Source organism: Podarcis tiliguerta (assembly GCF_965153285.1).
Source record: "Podarcis tiliguerta genome assembly, chromosome: 10".
Classification (NCBI taxonomy): Eukaryota; Metazoa; Chordata; class Lepidosauria; order Squamata; family Lacertidae; genus Podarcis; species Podarcis tiliguerta.
In genome coordinates, this window is record NC_139543.1 from 47345964 (window position 1) to 47366661 (window position 20698).

Below are 20698 nucleotides of genomic sequence, written 5' to 3' on the forward strand. Positions count from 1 at the left end.
GCTTGACCCACATACAGGTTTTTGTAGCGCTGGTTACGTATGCCCACTTGTGTCTAGACACAAGCCAAGATTGCACATTCCCAATATAGGTATTGGTATACATGATGCAAAATATGTGTGTTACATAAATGGCATAGGCACTTCTTATTCCAATTAACATTAGCGTTAAGAGTCTGAGAATGGCTGGCTTTTGTCTTTCCAAAGGGTGGTCCTCTTTTCCAGAGGTGGGGAACCTGTCATCCACTAGGTGTTTTTGGACTCCAAAGCCCATCAGCCACAACCTGAATGGCCAATGGACAGGAATTATAGGAGTTGCAGTCCAGCAGCATCTGGAGGGCCCCAGATACTTCATCCCTCCTCTATTCCATTCTCTTTTGCCGCACACATCTGTGCCATCTTTCGCCTGCAAATCCTTTCAAATCCTTTTCTTCACCACAACCCCCCGTCTATCAACATCTTATATGTGTTTTTTAAAAAATCAAAACAAAACCATATATAGTCTGAAGAAACAGTTTCAAGCAAGAAGAGCTCACACCCCTCATCAGGGGTTTGATGATAAGGAAAGCACTGGTAGATAGACCCTCTGTGTAAAACAATACCCTCAGACACGGAGGTATCAAATACTGTACTAATCAGAAGCAACATGTTGCATTTGGGGATGGGAGTAGACAACAAATGATTTTGCAAGCTTAACTGTTGTAATGGCCGGTGCCAACTGGCAGATGTTTGCGAAACACTTTGAACTAGGAGGGTGCTGTAGAAATTAATTGCACCTTAAATAGTTGGCTAGTAAATCTGTCCTGCAGCAGTCTTATGCAGTACTTTTTGAGCATCATGGGAGGATCTCAGCGTCTCCCCCTAAGGCAGTGACTAACGCTGGATAAACTAGGCTCTGCAGGAGGCTAAGAGCTCACTCAGGGTTAATGCAGAAAATCACCCCCCTGGCTGCTTAGAGAAACATGTCTGAAAGATGAGACTACATCTCCAAAGAGGCAGGGCAGAGTAACCACATCCTCTTCTCTGAGGCTGAAATATTCCGCTTCACTGTTAACTCAGCAGGGAACAAAGAAGATTAACCAGAATGTAAACTGCTGGGTGTTCTTTTTTTTTCTTTCAAAAGTCAGACACACATGCAGGAAGGTCCTTGTCGTCCTTCAAGCCCTGCAGGTGTCTGATTTAGTAGCTCCAGAAACAAGAAGAGCTATTGTTCAGTGTTTATAATTAAACAGCTTTTTGGCAATGGACAGGAAGCCTCCCCCCCCCCCCCGCATCCACAACATGCTCTCTAGCTCTCCACATTTTCCCTTCTTTCCCTGGGGATATTAATCCCTAATCACAAGCCTTTTAGAGTGACATACAGTACTTTAACTTGTTTCTGAGCTTTGGTAGTGTAGATGCAAGCTTTGCTTCTTCCAAGTAGAGTAGATGCTTGTGAGCGAGAGACATGGGAGGAAGGCAATGCTAGCAGGAAGAGGCTGATAAGAAGCCTAGGCAGAACCAGAAGAGTTGGGTGGCATGGCTTACAGCTGGGGTCACCAACATGGCATCTGTGGACACCACAATACCCTCAGACACCACCCTTGAAGTCTGCCTGGGCGCTGCTCCTTCCAGTTTTATTTGTAATGTTTGTTGTCATCGTTTTGGTGACCCAATTTCCTTTTTTGGGGGGTGGTCTGGCTTTGTTTGTCTGACTTTCATTGGTTTTGCCTAGTTTCCCGTTGGGGCAAGAGGAGGTTTTGAGCATTGGCAGTTTTCCTTCTGTAAAAGGCATATTTTGTGGTGCCCCTAGCAATTTATTAGACTTCCCTTGATTCCTGTGTTGTAGGAGGCTGGATTAGATAACTCTTGCAATCCCTTCCAGCTCTACCATTCTAAAAAGGACTGGGGATGGCTGGCTCCGGAAACATTAGGCCTGGAAGTGCCAACACATTTTTGGTGCAGGTGAGAAGGGGTTCTGTTTTAAATATCACAGGGAGCCAGACCCAGCCCTGCCATTGGGCACCATGCGGCAACTGCCTTAGGCAGCAGATACTATTGAGCAGGAAGTAGCATTGAAGGGTTGTAGGCCTGAGCTGCCTGCTACACGTTGTTGTTGTTCTTGTTGTTCTTGTTCTTGTTGTTGTTGTTTCTACCCCACCCATCTGGCTGGGTTTCCCCAGCCACTCTGGGCAGCTTTCAAAAGAACATTAAAAACAGAATAAAACTTCAAACATTAAAAACTTCCCTAAACAGGGCTGCCCTCAGATGTCTTCTAAAAGTCAGGTAGTTGTTTATTTCCTTGACATCTGATGAGAGGGCGTTCCACAGGGCGGGTGCCACTACCGAGAAGGCCCTCTGCCTGGTTCTCTGTAACCACGTCTTGCAGTGAGGGAATCGCCAAAAGGCCCTCAGTACTGGACCTCAGTGTCTGGGCTGAACAATGGGGGTGGAGAGGCTCCTTCAGGTATGCTGGGCCAAGGCCTGCAGCCCCTGAGCTATCTACCACCAGTACTGACTCACTTGTGATTCTTCATGCATGGAGGGACCAAGAGTAGGGTGCTTGCTGTGGGGGTCATGTCAGGGGGAGGCCTTATTATATTCATATACCAACGTTCCTCCAAGGAACTCAAGGTACTGACCATGGTTCTCCGCCTCTTTTTATCCTCACAGCAGGAAGGTCAGGGTGAGGTCTCCCTGTGAGTTTCATTGGTGAGTAAGGCTTTGAACCCTGGTCTCCCAGCTCCTCATCCAGCACTCTAACCACTATACCGCACTGCCTCACCACAACACTAGTGAAGCTCTGCAGGCAGCAGCAGCTGTACCATGGATCTTCCCTGCCCAGAAAGGTAGCTTTGAAACATCAGGTTAGGGCAGTCTTAGTAGTAAAAGCAAATTTCATGAGGTTGGAGCCGCTACAGACAAGCAATTCCTGTCCTGCATTTCAGACCACTTCACACATCTTTCAGTGCAATCATATGGTCCAGCTAAGATGGCTGCTGCCGCTATGTTGGGTCTTATCGGGCACTGATGTAAAGTTAGTGGGACACTTACACTTTCCTAGCAGTGAAATCAAACCTAGCAACAATGGAAGCTATGCTGTCATGCATGATTCACAGCAGCACTCACCGGTGACACAGACAATGTTCATAAAACTACAGACAACACATAGGGGATTCTGTGATGGTAAGAGTCATTGTGCAAGAGAAAGGGATGGAGGGCACACAGACAAGGAAGGAGGGGCTCTGCAAAACCAAGATTGGAGGAGGAGACACTTTTGTCTGGCTGTTAGCTGAGCGGGAATGAGCAATGGAATGGGAAACTGGAAACGTGGATTTAAGGGCCAGCCTGAGAAATGCTCAGGTAACCTCCATTTGACTAAGCCTAAGGATTCCTGCCAACTATTAAATTTTTAGATCAGAAAAGAGAGAGCTTTTTGCATGGTTACTTGATTATCTAGAATACCTTTATTTAACCTCCACCTAAATTTAACCTCTAATAACACTGGATTGTGATCTGATAAAGTCTTTGGTTGTATTTCAGTTCTTTTTATTCTCAGTATTAACTCATTTGATATTGAGTGAATTCTTCTGGCAGATTGATTTGGCTTTGCATAAGGGGTGTATTCTCTTTCAAATGGGTGCCTAAATTGCCAAACATCAGTCAATTTTAAATTCCCCACCAGATTGAAAAAAGTCAAAGATAGTCTACCTTCTTTTGAGTCTGTTCTTATTGTCCTATCCATTTCTAATGAAACTACCGTGTCCAGTTTGGGAGTAGTTGTCCAAAACTTCTGGAGAGGCACCAGGTTGGCAAAGGCTGCTGCTGTGTGTGGATCTGGAGCTTTTGTAAATTAAGTTCATGGCTAGCTGGGGTCTCACTGGCTTTGTGCTTTGCAAGACGTCCTGCTGACCAGGCCCAGAAAATCCTGCTGGCACCTCTTAGCTTAAAGCAAGCCCTGGTAGAAAGAACCAGGGTTTGCTCTTCTCCTTGGAAAGTCAGACTATACTTACACCTCTATATTAGCATAGGCACATTTTAGGTGCCCAGAGTCTTTATAAGTATCTAGCAACACCCCTGCATGGTATGCCTTGCGTGTCTGGAAAGTCCTTGCCTGGGTATCTATAACAGAGCAGAATTGGAAAAAGCTTCAAAGCATTTCTGGTGTTCCAAGACACTTAAAAATGCCTTAAGTCTCCAAATATGTTTCCAAGTAGCAACTGCTAACTTTGCGGTAGGAGGATGAACTCAGACTGTGGGAAACAAGAGACCCTGCAAAAAAAAAAGAAGAAGAAGTTTCCCTGGAGTGTATTGATGGAAACATCACCAAGCTGGAGAGTGGACCTTCCTTCTCCTCTAGTGTAAGCTGGTTTTGCTGTCCTTTAAGGGGAGGGGGAGGGGACAGGAAGTCCTTTCTGCTCACAGTCCACTAATTAGGCAGGAATGTTATCTCCATTGCAGATGTTGACTCTGACATCCCCCTAACCTCCTGGCAACAAAATGAAAATTAAACTAAAGCAACAGCAGTAAGAAGAGACACTGGGGAGAGGCAGGGGAGGAAATGTCTTCTGTGAAGGTTGGGAATAAAAAGGAACTGGGGCCCCATGACAATTCTTGAGCCACAGAACTGGATGGGATTGGCTGCAGTTTCAGATACTCTTCCTCATGTTCCTGCTGCCCTCAACATCAGCACCACCAAATATGGGGAGGGGGCAGCAGATATTATTTCAGGGATGGGAACCCTGGTTTAAAGTTACTCCGCTAGGACAGCAAAACCCAACCTAAAGCAGTGGGAACCAGAAATGGCATTGTCTGCTCTGTTTGCATGTGCTGGGCTTGTGTTGAGAAGCCCTCCTACAAAGTAGCTAGAGGCAACCTTGGCATCTTGCTCTGGGAAGGGTGGGGCTCAAGCAATTGCTCTGGCGTATTTCAGAAGAGTCTTCCACCCTTTTCCTGCAGCGAGCCTCCATGGTTGGGTTCATTAAAATGAATGAGTGGGAAGGGGGTTATTTTGAGATTTTGCTTCCAGCGCCAAACATGTGTAAGGGCTGAAAGAGGCATGACGTTGAATGCAGCACTACGTTTAACATGCAAGCTTTAAAAAAAAAAAAAGCGAATTCCATCAGCTGTTCCCTCAATTCCACCTGAACTAATAATTAACAGGATCTCAGAGCAAGCACCATAGATGAATTTAACACTTACCACCCCACTCTGTGCTCTGTTCATCTTAATTATCTATCAGCCCTCTGCAGCTGATGTTATTTGCAAAGATGCATTTCACATCACAATAGCTGAGTCCTGAGATTGTACTGCTAAGAGTAGTGGTGGCTTTTTGTACTTCAGCTGCTGCAAAAGGAGATTGTTGTTGTTAATACCCTGCCCATCTGACTGGGTTGCCCCAGCTACTCTGGGTGTCTCCTAACACATACAAAAACATAATAAAACACCAAACATTAAAAACTTTCCCATACAGATCCGCCTTCAGATGTCTTCTACAAGTTGTATAGTTATTTATCTCCTTGACATCTGAAGGGAGGGCATTCCACAAGGAGGGCGCCACAACAGCAACTTGCTGTCCAATCACAGAAGTCTTTCTCTTTATTGTTCAGTGACATACATCAGTGGTTCCAAACCACTCTTAAGAGATTCAGAGAAACCCTTTTACATCATTTCTTTTTTCTTAAGCTCTGCTGTAGGTGCTGGAACACCAAAGAGAGACTATCAAGTAGGACATTAATTATATAGTATATATTACCATGGGCTTCAGCACTCAGTGTCTTGGATTCTTTCTCTCACACTGATGCCATTTTTAAAACATTTGGTTAGTCTATTAGTCTACTTATTTTTCTGCATGCTTTGAAAGGTTGTGCTTCACAGCTGTGGGATGAGAGCAGCAAAGGCCCGTAGAGGTATACAAAAGCAGTGATGTCTGTCATCTCTCCCCACTAGCTGGAAGCAAGGTTTATATACTATTTCAAGGTTGCAGGAGCATAATCATAACTGGCAGATGAGTAATGTAGAAGCTACCTGACCAGACCTTAGCTTAAATGTAAACATCTCTGCGGGGACACAAAAGGAAACTGGATCTGTGGCTGCCCAGCTGCAGAGCTGCTTGAGCCGAGATAACATAGACAAAGCCACACAGGCATTCATTCTTGCATATCCAGAATGTGTTCACACAGCTTCAAACAGGACCACCCCTTAAAAAACCTTTACTTCATATGCTCTGCAACTCAAGGCAAAACACTGGGTGGGATGCACTTGTAAGACTGCCTGGTTTTGAGCTGGCCTTGCTAGCTTTAACAGCAGTGGGATCTGCAGCAATTAGCAGGCAAGAAGTGTTTTTAGAGCCAGGCCCAGAAAATCCTCTACTGATTTCTGCATGCCAAACTGTTAAAAGAACAGGAGCAGAGCAGGTTGAGTTTTAGTTGTCAATTGGCAATGGACTTGTGCCCTAATTAGTATTTGGAGGGGGGTGCAGAGAGAACTGAAGGATGTGCTTTGCTTCATGCTCAGGCTTTAAGTGATTGTCATATTTATGACCAGGAAGGGATTTTCTAACAAGTTAAGGCTTAGTACTATGGTGTTTTTAAAATACAGCTTATATGTTATTGAAGCTATGTGCTTGTGGTACTGTTACCATAACTATGAGTTTCTATAAGCAATACTCTTCATTATTGCCCAATAGAAAGTCTTTACCCTTAAATACGACAGTGTTTTGACTTAAAAACAACAACAACTAGCAAATTCTTCAGGTTCCTCAGCTTTCAAAGTGGAGCTTCTACTTAAACCTGAACCGAGAGAGGCTTACTTTTGAGGAAACATGTTTGGAAACATATGACATGAAATTTCTTGTGGAATTGCTCTTGCAGGCAAGATTCCACTTCATTAATTGCATCTGATGAAACAAGACCTTGTCTACAAAATCTCATACTACTAAAAATGTGTTAGCTATTAAGGCTGTTTTGCTTTGCTATGGCAGGCTAACAGCAATAGTCTTTTGAATTGTGTTATTCAATCGTTGGGAGCCCCAATACAAAAGGACTTCAGGGAAGAGTGGTTTGACTTGCTAACCTTCTACCTCCTTTCAGCTCTAGGAGTCTTGCCAGTTATCTCCCAAAAAAGTAAATGGCAAAAATTCGGAGGGAGGTGGGAGTGTTTAGAAATAGTAGTCATTATATTCCAAGAGCTGGACTTTCCAACTGGCTTCTTGACCCTATTGGCTTTGTTGTTAATCTCGCTGACATCAATGGATTGCAACACTATATTGAACTGGGGCTTTGTCCCTAAATATGTTTTCATGCCAGGACTCAAACCTGGAAACTATTAAGTATCTTTATGCTGCAATCTTTTAACAACCTTGTAAATTAGACGGGTCATCATCCCCATTACAGATGGGATGCTGAGAGAGGACAACTTACTTCTACTATCAAATGGGTGGGGCGCTTTCCCATCATGCCACACATATGCCTGTCTCTGAGCATATGCAAAACGCCTTTCGCTTGCTGCTGAGGGAATCCAGTCAGCCCCATTCCACCCACTTTGCGCGATCCTTCCAACCTTTTGGGAAATTAAACTTTCCGAAGAGCTGTGATGTTCTTGGGTGGGTTACTAGGAGGGCAGACAACTCTTGAAACTCATAACCGTTGCCCCATCCAGACATTGTTGGCTACACCTCCCATCATCCCCGACTGATGGCCATGCTGGCTGGGTCTGATGGCTGTTGGCATCCCTCAACATCTGGAGGGCCACCCTTGCCCACCTCTGGGCGAGCATGTGGCTTATCTATGCCTCTTCCTCGCCCTTTCCTTCGGCAGTCATTAGTGCAAGCAAAGTACAGCTTCCTTGCTTTGTGTTGTAATCTCTGATGGCAACCAGATCTGGGCCTAAGGGTTTTTTGTTTGTTTGTTTGTTTTTAATAATATTATTTTCTGGTGAAGCCTCTTTCTCCCTCAAGGAGAGGGTGATCTATCCCACCCCACCCCTGCCTCCAGTTGCATCAACGAAGCCAGCGCATCCGGTGGTGCTTTGCAGCCAGGTAGGGGAAAGGTGATCACAGGGTGGGTCGGTGAGCAGGGCCGGATTTAGGTTTGATGAGGCCCTAAGCTACTGAAGGTAATGGGGCCCTTTATATGTCCAGCTGTCCTTTGTCAACAACAAATTGCCGCTGTTTTTTTTGTGTTGAACATATCCCATATGGTAATTTATGGACCTAATAGGTATCTAAAGCCATTTGCCACTGTTGAGGTATGTAGGTTTTATTTTATTTGTTTTTTTATCTTATATTTTGGAAATGTACATCCATATTTCCCCCCCTTAATTTGGGGGGGGGGAGCCCCAAGAGAGTGGGGCCCGAAGCTATAGCATGTTTAGCTTATACGTAAATCCGGCACACTCACAGTGTGTGAGTCAGGTGGGCGCCTCTCGTCGGCAGCTGGATTTGAGAGGGATTTTCCCAAGGAAACGAGGTCAGTGGGTTTTCTCTCAGGCCGGACAGGCGCGGGGCTCGGGAGCGCGCGCGCTTCCCTCCCTCGAGGCGCCTCCCTCTTCCCAGAGCGAGAGCGAGAGCGCGCGTCCCGCCGGTCTCCTTCGCCTTGCCCATATAAGGCCGCGATTGTCACAACGCGCCATAAATAGCGCGGCGATGTTGTCATCACCTGCCCGCTCGCGCTGGGTTTTTGTTCAGGGCACCTTTCCAGCCGAGCCAGATCCCGCCTGCCTGCAGTTAGCAATTCTCTCTCTCTCGCGCGCGCTCTCTCTCTTACCCCCACCCCCACCTCTTTTTCTCCTCCTCCCGCCCTTGCCGGTTGCAGTTCGTCTCCGAGCGGCGTGTCTCTGCACATCTTCCTGGCCGGGAGGAGGCCCCACACGCGAGCTCTTCCTCGCCCCGAAGAGGAGGCAGGCGCGACACTCTATTTTGCATTCGTTTGTTTTTCGCGCGATTTATACGCCGCTTGCAGCGCGGTTTGCAAAAAAAAAGATAAAACCACGAATTCGGGGGGCGGTGGAGATTGCAACACGTTAAAACATAGCAGAATACTCGAAGAGATCAAAATCCACAGCAGCTTGAGTAAACGGCATACGCCTGCCTGATATCAGTAGGCAGAGGGGAGTTTCTTTTAATTTACATCATACGGAGCTTGATGCTCTCTTGCGTGGTGAATGAAAGTCGCATTAAGAAAGAAAAGCAATAAGAGAAGAAATCTTAAAACCAACAGCACTATAAACTATAACTCATAGCATTCAAAAGTAAAATTATTTGTTAGATGTTTAATATAATTAATAAATAAATAAAATCAATGTGGGAAGAAAAGTACTCAATTAAAGATGCAACAGGAGCTTCCTTATACTGAGTCCTTTGGCCCATCTTGTGCAGTACAGTATTGTATTCCAACAGGGGTGGGGACCTTCGCATTCACTCATGGTCAATTTTCTGGGGGCCTCATGAGTGGTAGGCAGGGCCAGAGGCAAAACACTGGGTGCAGAGCAGTCAAGGCAAAAATCGGTGGACCGATGGGTCCTATCCATGTACAGTGGGCTGCATTCCATCCAGGTAAGTGGCAGAGGTTTCTGTATACACATACACACCTGAGGAAGCAAGAGGCATCATCACAGTTCAAGGACACATTCCAGCCAGGTGAAAGCATTAGAATTGTAGAGTTGGAAGATGACTCTCTGAGGGGAACAAAACTACCACCACATATAATGTCCTTTCTGTCTTGGACTTGCTAGCCAAATTTTTGAAAATCAGAAATGCCCTTCCCATATCTCCTTGCACCTTCACCCAAGGGAATCTTAAGAGGGCTTGCTAAAAATTGGAGGGAGCAACTTTGGTTTGTGCAACAGCAAAATGATGTGAAATTAAGCTATTGGTTTCAGGATTTCAACTCTTGAATAACAGCCTGGTCTCAGTAGTTTTGAGAACATAAGTATGGTGATAGTGGTGATGTCAGACTAGGACTAGAGAGATTCAAGTTTAAATTCCCACTCAGCCATGAAACTCCCTGGTGACTTTATCCAGTCACTATCTTTCAGTCTAACTCACCTCACAGGATTGTTACGCAGATAAAATTGGATGGGGAGAGATGTACATTGCTTTGACCTTTGGAGGAAAGGTGGAATGCCAATGTAACAAATAATAAGCAGGCCTAAAATCTAGCCAAGCAGAACCTGTGTTTTCTTAAGGAACAAAAGGTTCTTAACCCAAATGGCTTGGCAAGCACATTCACCTGAGTCTTCTATTTTAGCCTACGCTGGCCTTGTGCAATGCAGTTTCTAGACATTTAAAGATACCTTCATTCACACAGGGATGTCAAAATGGTCAGGGTACACCAAGCATGCCAAAACAAACAAGTACTACAATGGAAGGATTATAGGAGTTCCACTCTCTCATGCCTGAATAAGCCTTTCTTCGGAGGATGGGGGATTTTCAGCGGCAACCAAAAAAACCTATCTAAGAGATGAGGCAACAGAGTTAATTTAATGAGACATTATGGAGGAGAGCCTGCAGTGGTGCCATCAGGACAAGTCCTGGGGCAGATAAGAACATAAGAGCACGGCTGGATTAGGCCAGCAGTGGCCCATCTAGGCCAGCATTCTGTTCTCACAATGGCCAGTCAAATGCCTCTGGGAACCCCGAAAGCAGGACCAAAGTGCAGCAGCACTATTACCACTTGTGATTCCTGGTCCACAAAAGGACTGGTTATCTTATTCCATGACACTAAGTTTACTTAGGAGTCTCTTGTGAAGTACTTTGTCAATAGCTTTTTGAAAGTCCGAGTATGCTATGTCAACTGGATCACCTCTGTCTTTATGCTTGTTTACACTCTCAAAGAACTCTATTAGAGTTGCTGGTTCCTCTTGAGCAAGACTTGTTCTTCTGTATGCCTAGCAATTTTAACAATGCTTTCCACTAGTTTTCCTAGAACGGACATTAAGCTTACATGCCTCTCGTTTCCAGGATCTCCGCCCGGATCCCTTTTTAAAAATTGGCCACTTACTAGTCCTCAGGTACAGAGTCTGATCTTAAGGGCAAGTTGCATATTTTAACTAGGGCTGCACTTAGTAGAATGACTCAGAGGACTGGGAATTACAGCAGAGCTGGCTTTCCACAGTTTAAAGTGAAGAAGTAATACAAAATACAATCTAAAAGAGGAAAGAGATAAGGCCTTAAGCCTAGAGCCAAAAATTCCCTAACTTCACCAGTGAGAGACTAGGTTTCCCTTAGATTCCTGGAAGGGGGGGGGGATTTCCTAACAGGAATGTGCCTGTTTTGCAAAGTTCGAACTATATTTCATTGTGTATATCTCTTTTTATGGAACTTGCACTTACATTTATCCACACTTAAAATTTTTGTTTTTAAGAAGACATGTGGATGTTTGCTTTGCAATTGTTTTTAAAACAAATTCTGATTGTGTCACAGTGCCAGGGTTATATTCACAGTCTGTAGTTTGCACGTTGGAGAAGGCACCCCCCACTATTGCACTTTTTGGAATACTAAAGAGATGGTGAAGGAAGGCAATAAAATACTATTTACAAGCCATACATTACAAATTATCTGCAATGGGGTATTCTCCAGTTAGAGGATACACATTTACTGCAATGTGTGAATGGGGCCACAAATTATTCCTTTGCCACAAGGATGCCCAAAATGTATTTTCGTGAAACAGATACTTCCTGCACTTCACACAATGCAGTCATCATGCATTTTACTAGATGTGGTTATCTCCCTTCAAGAAAAGTATGAAATGCTCTGGCATGTAAGTGCACCTGCTCATTTGATGGTGTGGCACGACAGAAGACATAAAAAATATAAAGGTCATATCAGGTGTTTGCGCCTCTTTGGAAACATGTCCCTAGAGGAGCTGAGGTGTAGGACTTGTCGTTCCATGTCTCTCGGAATTAATTGCACAATGTTCACTGTGAGTCAAAGGGCATCTTGAACGAGTTGAGACTGTAAAAGCATTTTTAAAAGCAACCTTGTGACTTGAGAGAGTAAATTCACCTCTATCCTCTTTATGCAGGGTTTTGCAGCTTGGGAACTACTGCAGAAGGAAAAAAGTTGGAAGCAAGCTTTGAATGCACAAAAACCCAATTATGAAGTAGGATATTTAGCACAAATTATATGCTTCTATGCCAAGCTATGTGTTTATCCACTTTTGCCAGGACAGCCTTGACCCAGCCACCATGTCTGTAGACTTTTTCCATGCAAAGATAGAGGAGCTGGGTTGAACTAATTTAAGAGTACAAAAGGTGAAAGGTTTTGAGTGACCTCCCACAGCTGTCTTCCAGGGACTCAGTTATAAATGAAAACAATACATTCTTTTTGGAAATATATAACAACTTGGAACAAGGCATGCCTGTAATCTACAGCACACTTTGGGAGACACAGAGCTCTTGGGAGGTAGAGAACAGAGAAGCATTTGGGTAGGAGAAGAAATGACAGGTCTCCTCCTCTGACTCTCTGCCCCCTCAAGTGCCTTCTCTCTGCAATTCTTGGATTATGTTTTCTGCACTCACTTGGAGGAAAATTGCTGTTAGTATGATTGCTGCTGGCACCCCTCTTCCCAGCTGGATTGTGCCAAGCAGTGAAGTCATTGTAATGTTATCAGGATCAACTGTTAGCTCCCTTTCCTGGGGCAAAGCACAGAGGCCGCTCCCTTCTCTGCATGAACTCCCTGAAGCTGGCTGTACCTGAAGGCATGCTGAGTAACTATGCAAGGAAGTGGGAAGGGGAAAAAGCGAGACCTAAGGCCCAGCGTGGTCTTCACTCAGCCTACACATCAAAAGAAATACTGTAGAAGGGAAAGGAAGAAGTAATTATTGGTGTTCAGTTTTCCCCCAACAAGCTGAGCATTTCCCAAAGGGTCTCCAAAAGTAAAATTAAAAAATCAGCTGATAATTCTCTTCAGCAGTCAGGGGGCATTGTGAAATACTTAAGGGACTTCAGGCACAGGTCCACGATGACCCAAATTTACATATATTTTGTACATATGTTAATTTATATGATGTATATTTTCAAATGCAGGCTGATTTTCAGAGGGTGAATCACAAACTTGGACTATATATAAATTAAGAAGACGGGTGCCCCTTGCAGCATGACTAGCCACTCTGTAAAAAAAAAAAAAAAAAGTCATTTAAATGGGGTGGGGGGAGTTAAAGAACAGAAGAGGCATATCCATATGTCTTATGAAAAAGGTTTTAAAAAGGTACTTTTTCACATTAGAGAAGTAGAAACTGTTCTGCTCAGCAAGACTTCCATGACAACAGGAGAACTGTCAAATAATCAAGAGAGCAAGAATCTCAAACGGTTAATATGAGAAAGGATTCTAGCCACACTGCTTAATTGGAATTCTTTAGGGTTTATTTATTTTGGTTTTACCACCAGTTTAACTCCACTGCCTAATTAGCAATCCAAAAGGAAGCCTTTGTTAAAGGTTATGCTGCACAAGACCCAAGGGAGCCCCTTTTGCATTCAGCACACTAGAAATGACTTTCTTAATTACCCCGAGTAACAACTGGTGCCTTTTTATACCATGTGAAACCTGGAGAGCTTGATGCCTATGAAACTTGTGATCCACCACGCTACTACTGCAGATGAAGCCAAGGTAGGCTACAAACCAAAATTTGAAAACTCCTTCTGAACATTAAATTGTTCCATACCTGTGTTGAACCTGTAGCTTATCAGTTCAAAGGGAATGTTCTGTCACTGGTGCTAGCTCAACTTGTCTTCTTTCACTGGTGCTTGGACTGGACCTTAGTAGCCCTTATGCTGAACAACTGTACTAACTTGATGTGGATGGTACAAGGCCACTGATATGGGATCCTGCAGGAGTAATTCATCCTTTTTGTGTAGGCACAATTCTGCCCCCAACCTTTTGTGTGATGCCACCCCCGTCTCCAGCACTTACATAAATTGTACTTATTCCTAACTAAGAGTGCATAAAGACTGCAATGTCAGAACATTTCAGTGGCAAGTATTCTACCTGCCAGCATCGCACCCATCTGCCAGCTGAACTTTGCAGGCTCCAGATCTGAATAAGGATCTTGTTTATTTGAAAGCTGCAATGTTAAGGATCCAGGTCTGTTCCAATGTCCCTGCCATACTTCAGACTGAATTTCCCTGTCCTCTTCAGGTAGGGGAAAGAATAGGAAACAGGAGGCCTGGTGGAAGAGGAAGCCAAACTTGTTATATTTGTTTTCAGTACATGTAACATGCAAATACAACTTTTGAGATAACGCATGACAGAGCAGGGGATCCTCGTGATACATGGCATCACATGTCAGAGCCAGTGTGGTGTAGTGGTTAAGAGCGATAGTCTTGTAATCTGGTGAACTGGGTTCGCATCTCCACTCCTCCACATGCAGCTGCTGGGTGACCTTTGGCTAGTCACACTGCTTTGAAGTCTCTCAGCCCCACTCACCTCACAGAGTGTTTGTTGTGGGGGAGGAAGGGAAAGGAGAATGTTAGCCACTTTGAGACTCCTTCTGGTAGTGATCAAATCCAAACTCTTCTTCGTCTTCTTCTTCACATATATTCATAGTAACTGAGGGATATGTCATTTCAGATCTGAAGTTTCCTGCATATATTTCTATACAAACAGCAACAATAATTAGCAACCCAAATGACTTACCAGGGCTGGCCCTACCATTAGATAGACTTCAGGTTTGAGGTATCATTATAGGGCAGCAAATACTTATTTTTATATTATTGTATTTTTACTGCTAGGGAAGGGCAAGTTGCTTTGGGGATTCCTTTTGTTGGCCTTAGGCCCCAAAATAACTTAGCTGGCTTACTGCATTATGAACCTTGACTTTGGAGAAGGAAGGGGTATTTGCTATTTGCTATTCTGCCTTAGATAGCCAAATGCTTTGGACTGGCCCTGGCAATTTACAACAATTTACAGCAAAGCTTTCTAAACTTTTCATGCTGGTGACACACTTTTTAGACATGCATCATTTCGCGACACAGTAATTCAGTTTTTCTAGCAAACTGGAGGTTAAACTAACCCCTTTCCAGCCCCGGGAGGAGTGCGGGGAGCGTTTGTGTGACACACCTACACACTGCAGCCAACATACTAACATGTTGTGACACACAGTTTGGAAAGCTCTGGTGTACAGCAAGGATGAAAGCAGCAGTATTGGTAAGCTAATAGCAGAGTGCCTTGATTCATACAGCTATATACAGTAAAATGGCAGAATGTAGAAAAAAATCACACCATGTTTTACCTCCTACTACCATGTGGTTCCAGAACTAACCGATGAGGCCCAGGGCCCATAGTATGAGGTAAAAAGGCAGCAAAAGAGCTAGTATGTTTGTGCAATAAGGTAAACTGATGTCACAAACAGAAATGCACACCCGTTATTCTGGATTTTTCAAGGAGGCCACAATCACAGACTGAAAACCATGAGGTTTAAAGAGCAGCTCTACATTTGGCATCTTCTCTTTAAAGACAGGAGTGGTCGCAGTGCATCACCCAAAAAGAGGAAATTCATCACAAAAAAGGGAAGGCGATAGATGATTTGTATATAATTTACATATTCTAATTTATATGTAGAAGATGCAAAATTAGAAAATAATAATAATTTAAATAGAAACACACCATCGTATGGAAGACTATGTTGCTGATCTGCTCAGTCTTGCTGTCCAAGTTCTCACTGTTGTCCAAGGGCAAATGCTAAGGCCCATGCTCCCCAGTCTGAGGGCTTTTTATTTTTAAATCAGATGTAGACTGGACAGCCTTTCAAATAGAGGACTGCCCTCTGACAGCCCTTCAAAGAGAGGACCATCCTCTGTAAAGTAGGACATAAGTCCTCTAGTTCTGACAAACAGCTCTAGGTTGGTAACTGAGTCATCTCTATCAGTGCCGTTCCTCCTGTTCAAGTAATAACTGAAACAGTCATCTGTTGCCTGGAGCTAATCTTCTTCTGCTTCACATGGTACGACAACAGTGCCTCTCCCCACCCCACACCTTATGAAAATAGTCTCCATCAGGATTTCTGCACTCTTCACTTTGCTTGGGAGGAGGCTGGCATAGCAACACAACACAGTGTGCTTAGGCTGTAGGAGTTTTATCACCTGGTGAGTGAGCAATTGCACCTTGCAAAAACCCTTTTATACCTCAGACTGCTTTTTGACCGTGGGTAGGTGATTTTGGTAAATGCTAGCCTAGGTATTTCATTGATTCAGAACAGAAGTGGGGTGCTGCTCAGAGCAGAGAATTCATATTGGCAGATTTAGGATTTATTTTCAATTTATGGGAGGCAACAAAATGATGGTTAAATTCTGGTGTCCTTATAGGTTTTTTGCTTTCAGGTAAGGCATCATTTGGTGCAGAGAGCAATGATGGTTTTACTTTGTCTCGCCTAGAGGTACTGAAATGTCATTATTACTCACTGGTTAGTTTTGCTTCCTGCTTCAGTCTGGCGGAGCAATAAGAAAGGTTATTTCTCATTTCACTTTAATTGCTTTATTAATACCAGCAGTCTGTAACTTGGATATATTTTTGTATGAATTATATCTGGGTGTTGTTATTTTTTGTTTAAATGATAGTATAAGAAGTTTGGGATTATCTTATGAGGCTAGTCTGTTTATTTGCTTTATGTTTTTCAGTAACTATGTATATTTCAAATTACCCCAACATCTGTTCATTGCTTTGGTAATCACCCCTTGAATTTAAAAGAGCAAATAGGAAGAAGCTTAGAATTTCTGATAGAGTGAAATTAGGACATGTATTGAGTGTTTTTTTCTGGGGGGACGCAGGGGTACGCATACCCCTAAACATTCTGTGAATCTAGGTTTGGCCTCATTGAGGGGCAGTATTTCAATAGGAGTAGGAAAATGAGAGTACTGTACACCTATAAACCCTAACCCCCTAAACATTTTTTTAAAGAAAAAAAGCACTGCATCTATTTAAACTAACAATGGACTTTTGATAGATTTTATTTAATTATTGCATTTATCACCCACCTTTTTCAACAACCCTGCAAAATAGGTTAGGCTGAGAGGCAGTGACTGGCCTGAGGACCCAGTGAGGATTTGAACACCAGCCTCTTAGTGCCTAGTCCCAATGCTCTAACCACTACACCTTCATTGGGTGGTACTATGAACAAAGCTTGCAAGGGACGTTGCACCAAAAAAGCTTACAGTATTGGGAACCAAGAGCAAGGCCATAGCTGCACTACAGACTAAAACGGGTACACTAGCCATTCCCTCCTGGGAGCCCTAGTTTAGGGTGGGAATGTAGGGATATGTAACTGAGAATGTTCTGCACTCTTGCCAAACTACAATTCCCAGAATTATATGGGAGAAGCCATGACAGTGGGGCAAAACCCACATACAGCTGTAGTATTACCAGTAATATGCTCTTATTGTGTTTTCACATCATATTTAGCAGATGTGGTTGGAGTACATATCCAAGATATCCTCAGGCACACAAAGAGTCTTGCAGCTGAGGGCTTTGTATTCAGCAATTCCAAGTTCTCAAAGCCAGTCATATTATTCTCACCCTCCAGGCCACCTGAAGTGTGAAGCAGAGACAGGAGCAGTTGAGACAGGCTCAGGAAATAAGAGTCCTACCATCCTCCCAGAAGCATTACTAACCTGGCAGAAACTGTATAGATTGAGCAGTCAGTTGCAAAATGGCTTTCAGGAAGTCAAAGTAGAGAGCCTGGGTTCTTTTGCAGAAAGCTCTGCAAAATTTGAGAGTGAGTGGCCATGCCACAGATAGAATGAGGACTCACAAGTTTTTAATGTTTGATGTTTTATTATGTTTTTATATATGCTGTAAGCCACCCAGAGTGGCTGGGGAAACCCAGCCAGATGGGCAGGGTATAAATAATAAAATCATCATCATCAACATCATCATCATCATCATTACTGTGGGTTTATTTTTTAAACTTTTTATTGCATTGTCAGTAACAATTACCTAAGAATTTCCTAAGAATAAAATTGATTCCAAAATACAAAACCCTTCTATATTAATCATTAACATATTAATCATACATTAAAGGCTAAATATCAGAAGGCACGGTAATTAGGTGGACCATCGAAAAGCCTATTTTACAGGAAGTCATATAACATGAAAATCAATGTCAGTATGAGAAACAGAAAGATACCACTTAATGTGAAAAGGTTTAGCCATACGTTTACAAAGCTGAATTTTATGTTGGTATTTCCACGGTTTTTCAGTCCCATACTCTCAGGTATCAAACAGCTGCAAGTTGTATGCTTATCTGATTTCCAGTGCTGCACCAGTATTTTGCATACTCCCCTGACCATAGTAGTAATTTACCGTGTAGTAAATGCTAAAGAAAATTGTGCAAGATCATCCAGAAGTGCTGTGATGGGTAAAACTGACACTGTGCCCAAAAATGCTGGAAAAGGCTTTGATTCAAGGAATGAAATTATTAGATATTTGTTCCTGTAGATGCTTCTGAACTTTGCTTCTAAACAGGTATCCCCACCACTGGTTCTGTATCTAAAGTCCAGAAGAATAATTATTTGACGTCATCTTCATTGCTTCTTGGTTTTGAATCATAGGCTTTGATGACTCATGCATCAAAGCCTCTGTAAGGTTCTGGATGCTTCTATCAGGCTTTGGCAAATTCCATAGTCCTGGCATCTCTGGGACATGCTGGAACATTTCCAAATACATATTTCTTTTGTCTTCAGCCAGAGGAGAATGGAATGAAAGCCACAATCCGAATTTAAGCAAATATTTGGCTATAATTATTATGTCAGGCTAGGCCCAAGGTAAACATCACACAATGAAAATGGAGGGAAACAAAGGTCCAGATGGTTGATGTCAACCCAGGAGAAGGGAGTGGTTGTGCTAAACAACTGCCTCCCCTCCCCACTCTTCTCTTTCGCTGGAAATCTCACTACTCTCCTTCTTTGAGCACTGTGACACAGAAGAAGGGAAGAAGGGAAACAACTGGGCAAAGTTTACTTGCAGCTCTTACTGGCTAGATTTGGGCAACCTGTTTCTCAGTCATGAACTCTGATTAGCGGACAGACATTAAAACATTATTTGGATCTGTTAACTGGCTGTCTGAACCTTTTGTGGTCCAATGGCCAATGATCCAGTGTGAATCCAGGAGACTGGATTCCACCTGCAATGCATTTGAGAGATGAGTAATCTTCTCTCAGCTGCAGCTTCTCCTAGGTGAAGCGAGAACAATAGTGACCTACTTTGAAGGGTTGTTACCAGGACAAAAATAAAGGTTATGAAACAATTTGCATCTGTGCATCTCAATACGGCGCATGTTCTTTCAGATGTAAATCTTACCGAGTTCAATGTTGTGCACTGTAGGCACTTCTGTGAATTCCTGGCTTCAGAACAAATATGTAGCCAAAGAGCTGCATTTCCTCATGGGCAACCTTCTGGAGGCCACATGCAAGAGTTTATTTGGTGGCAGCTCCAAATATTTTAAAAACGCAAGGAATGTCTGCTGAATCAGGCCAAAGGCCTACCTAATCCAGCATCCTGTTATCAGTGGCCAACCGGATAGATGTCCATGGGAAGCCCACAAAGCAGAACCTGAGCACAAGAGCACTCTCTCCTTCTTCGCTTCCCAGCAACCAGTATTCAGAAGTATACTGCCTCCAACTATGGAAGATGACAAGTGAGGCGTGGCTGTGGAACACTCCCCATCGAGATGTGCCTAGCAACATCTTTGTTTTCTTTTGGGAAACAGATGAAGACTCACCTCTTCCAACAGGATTTTGGATGAGGGGAACTGTGACTGGAGTGATTTATGAATAGTTTGACACTGCTGCTTTTATTATAAATTGTATTGAGACTGCTGTTTTTAAGTTCTTGTGTTATGATGTTGTTTTATTATGTTGCAAGCCGTCCTGTGGCCTTTTGGCGAAATGTTGGTGTATACGTTTCTTAAGAAACAAAAGGATTTCCTGCTCCCCGCCTCCAATGTCAGCTCACACAATCCAGTCTACAGTGTGTTATAAACAGAGAACAGTTGAAGCGAGAAATGCCTTTGCAGAGCAGATTTCACCTTGGATCTGCTTCCCCGCCCAAAACAAGACACAAATGGCTGTCATCCATCAGCTGATCTGACTTTGTTTATAGTTACATTTATGGTAGATTTAGTAATTCACTCTTAAGGTAAGGACACGTGCCATGAGCACAGCTGTTTATATATGGACAGCTGGTTTGTACCTGGCAAAAACGGAGTAGCAAAGGCTACTATTTCTACTAATTAATTAGTAGTGATGCCTCTGGTAAAAAGCATGGTGAGCTATCTCAATTATTGCTAGCTTTGACAGTAATGTTGAAACCAGCTCAAAAAATGTCAGCGCAACAGGGCAAGGCTCAGAGGAAAAGGAAGTGGGAGTATAAGCTGAGGTAAACCACAAGCATTCAGCCCCACCCCCAACTGAGCCTGAGCTAGTTACTATGGTAATCCTCATGTTCAGAATCTATTGAGTAGCGCATCAGATGGTGAAAGTGCTTTGAATTGTTATCTGTCAATGTGTTAAATGTGGAATGTGATGGTCTTGGAACCTGTGTCTGTCATTTAGCAGCCATACCCTACAATAACCCAGTGGCTACAGTAATAGCTAGACCTTCCTGCCACCAACTGCAGTTGCCCCAGAAATGCTTAAGGCTTAGGTGGGATCCATTTCATTATTAGAATTTCCCCACAGCATTAATTTCATTCTATTGTTTATTTGTCTACTTAGATTTTATCCCACATTTCT

General features: G+C 43.4%; 1 protein-coding gene and 2 long non-coding RNA genes across 3 annotated transcripts in view; 2 read left to right on the top strand and 1 right to left on the bottom strand.

The window, feature by feature from the left end:
- Window positions 1-1098: 1098 nt before the first annotated feature.
- LOC310658637 lies at window positions 1099-8978 on the bottom strand. The gene is made up of 3 exons (XR_014502393.1): window positions 8376-8978; window positions 5179-5322; window positions 1099-4248 (listed from the first exon to the last, which is right to left on the bottom strand). It is a non-coding gene; the product is annotated as an uncharacterized lncRNA (long non-coding RNA).
- Window positions 4265-5420, top strand: LOC310658648. Its single transcript, XR_014502404.1, has 2 exons — window positions 4265-4337; window positions 4438-5420. It is a non-coding gene; the product is annotated as an uncharacterized lncRNA (long non-coding RNA).
- A 6958-nt stretch (window positions 8979-15936) lies between the features above and the next one.
- MYH9 (myosin heavy chain 9) overlaps window positions 15937-20698 on the top strand; it is an 84298-nt gene continuing 79536 nt past the window's right edge. The window contains exon 1 of the mRNA XM_083400717.1: window positions 15937-16057. The gene's annotated coding sequence lies outside the window, so the exon portion shown is untranslated. The remainder of the gene's footprint in view (window positions 16058-20698) is intronic.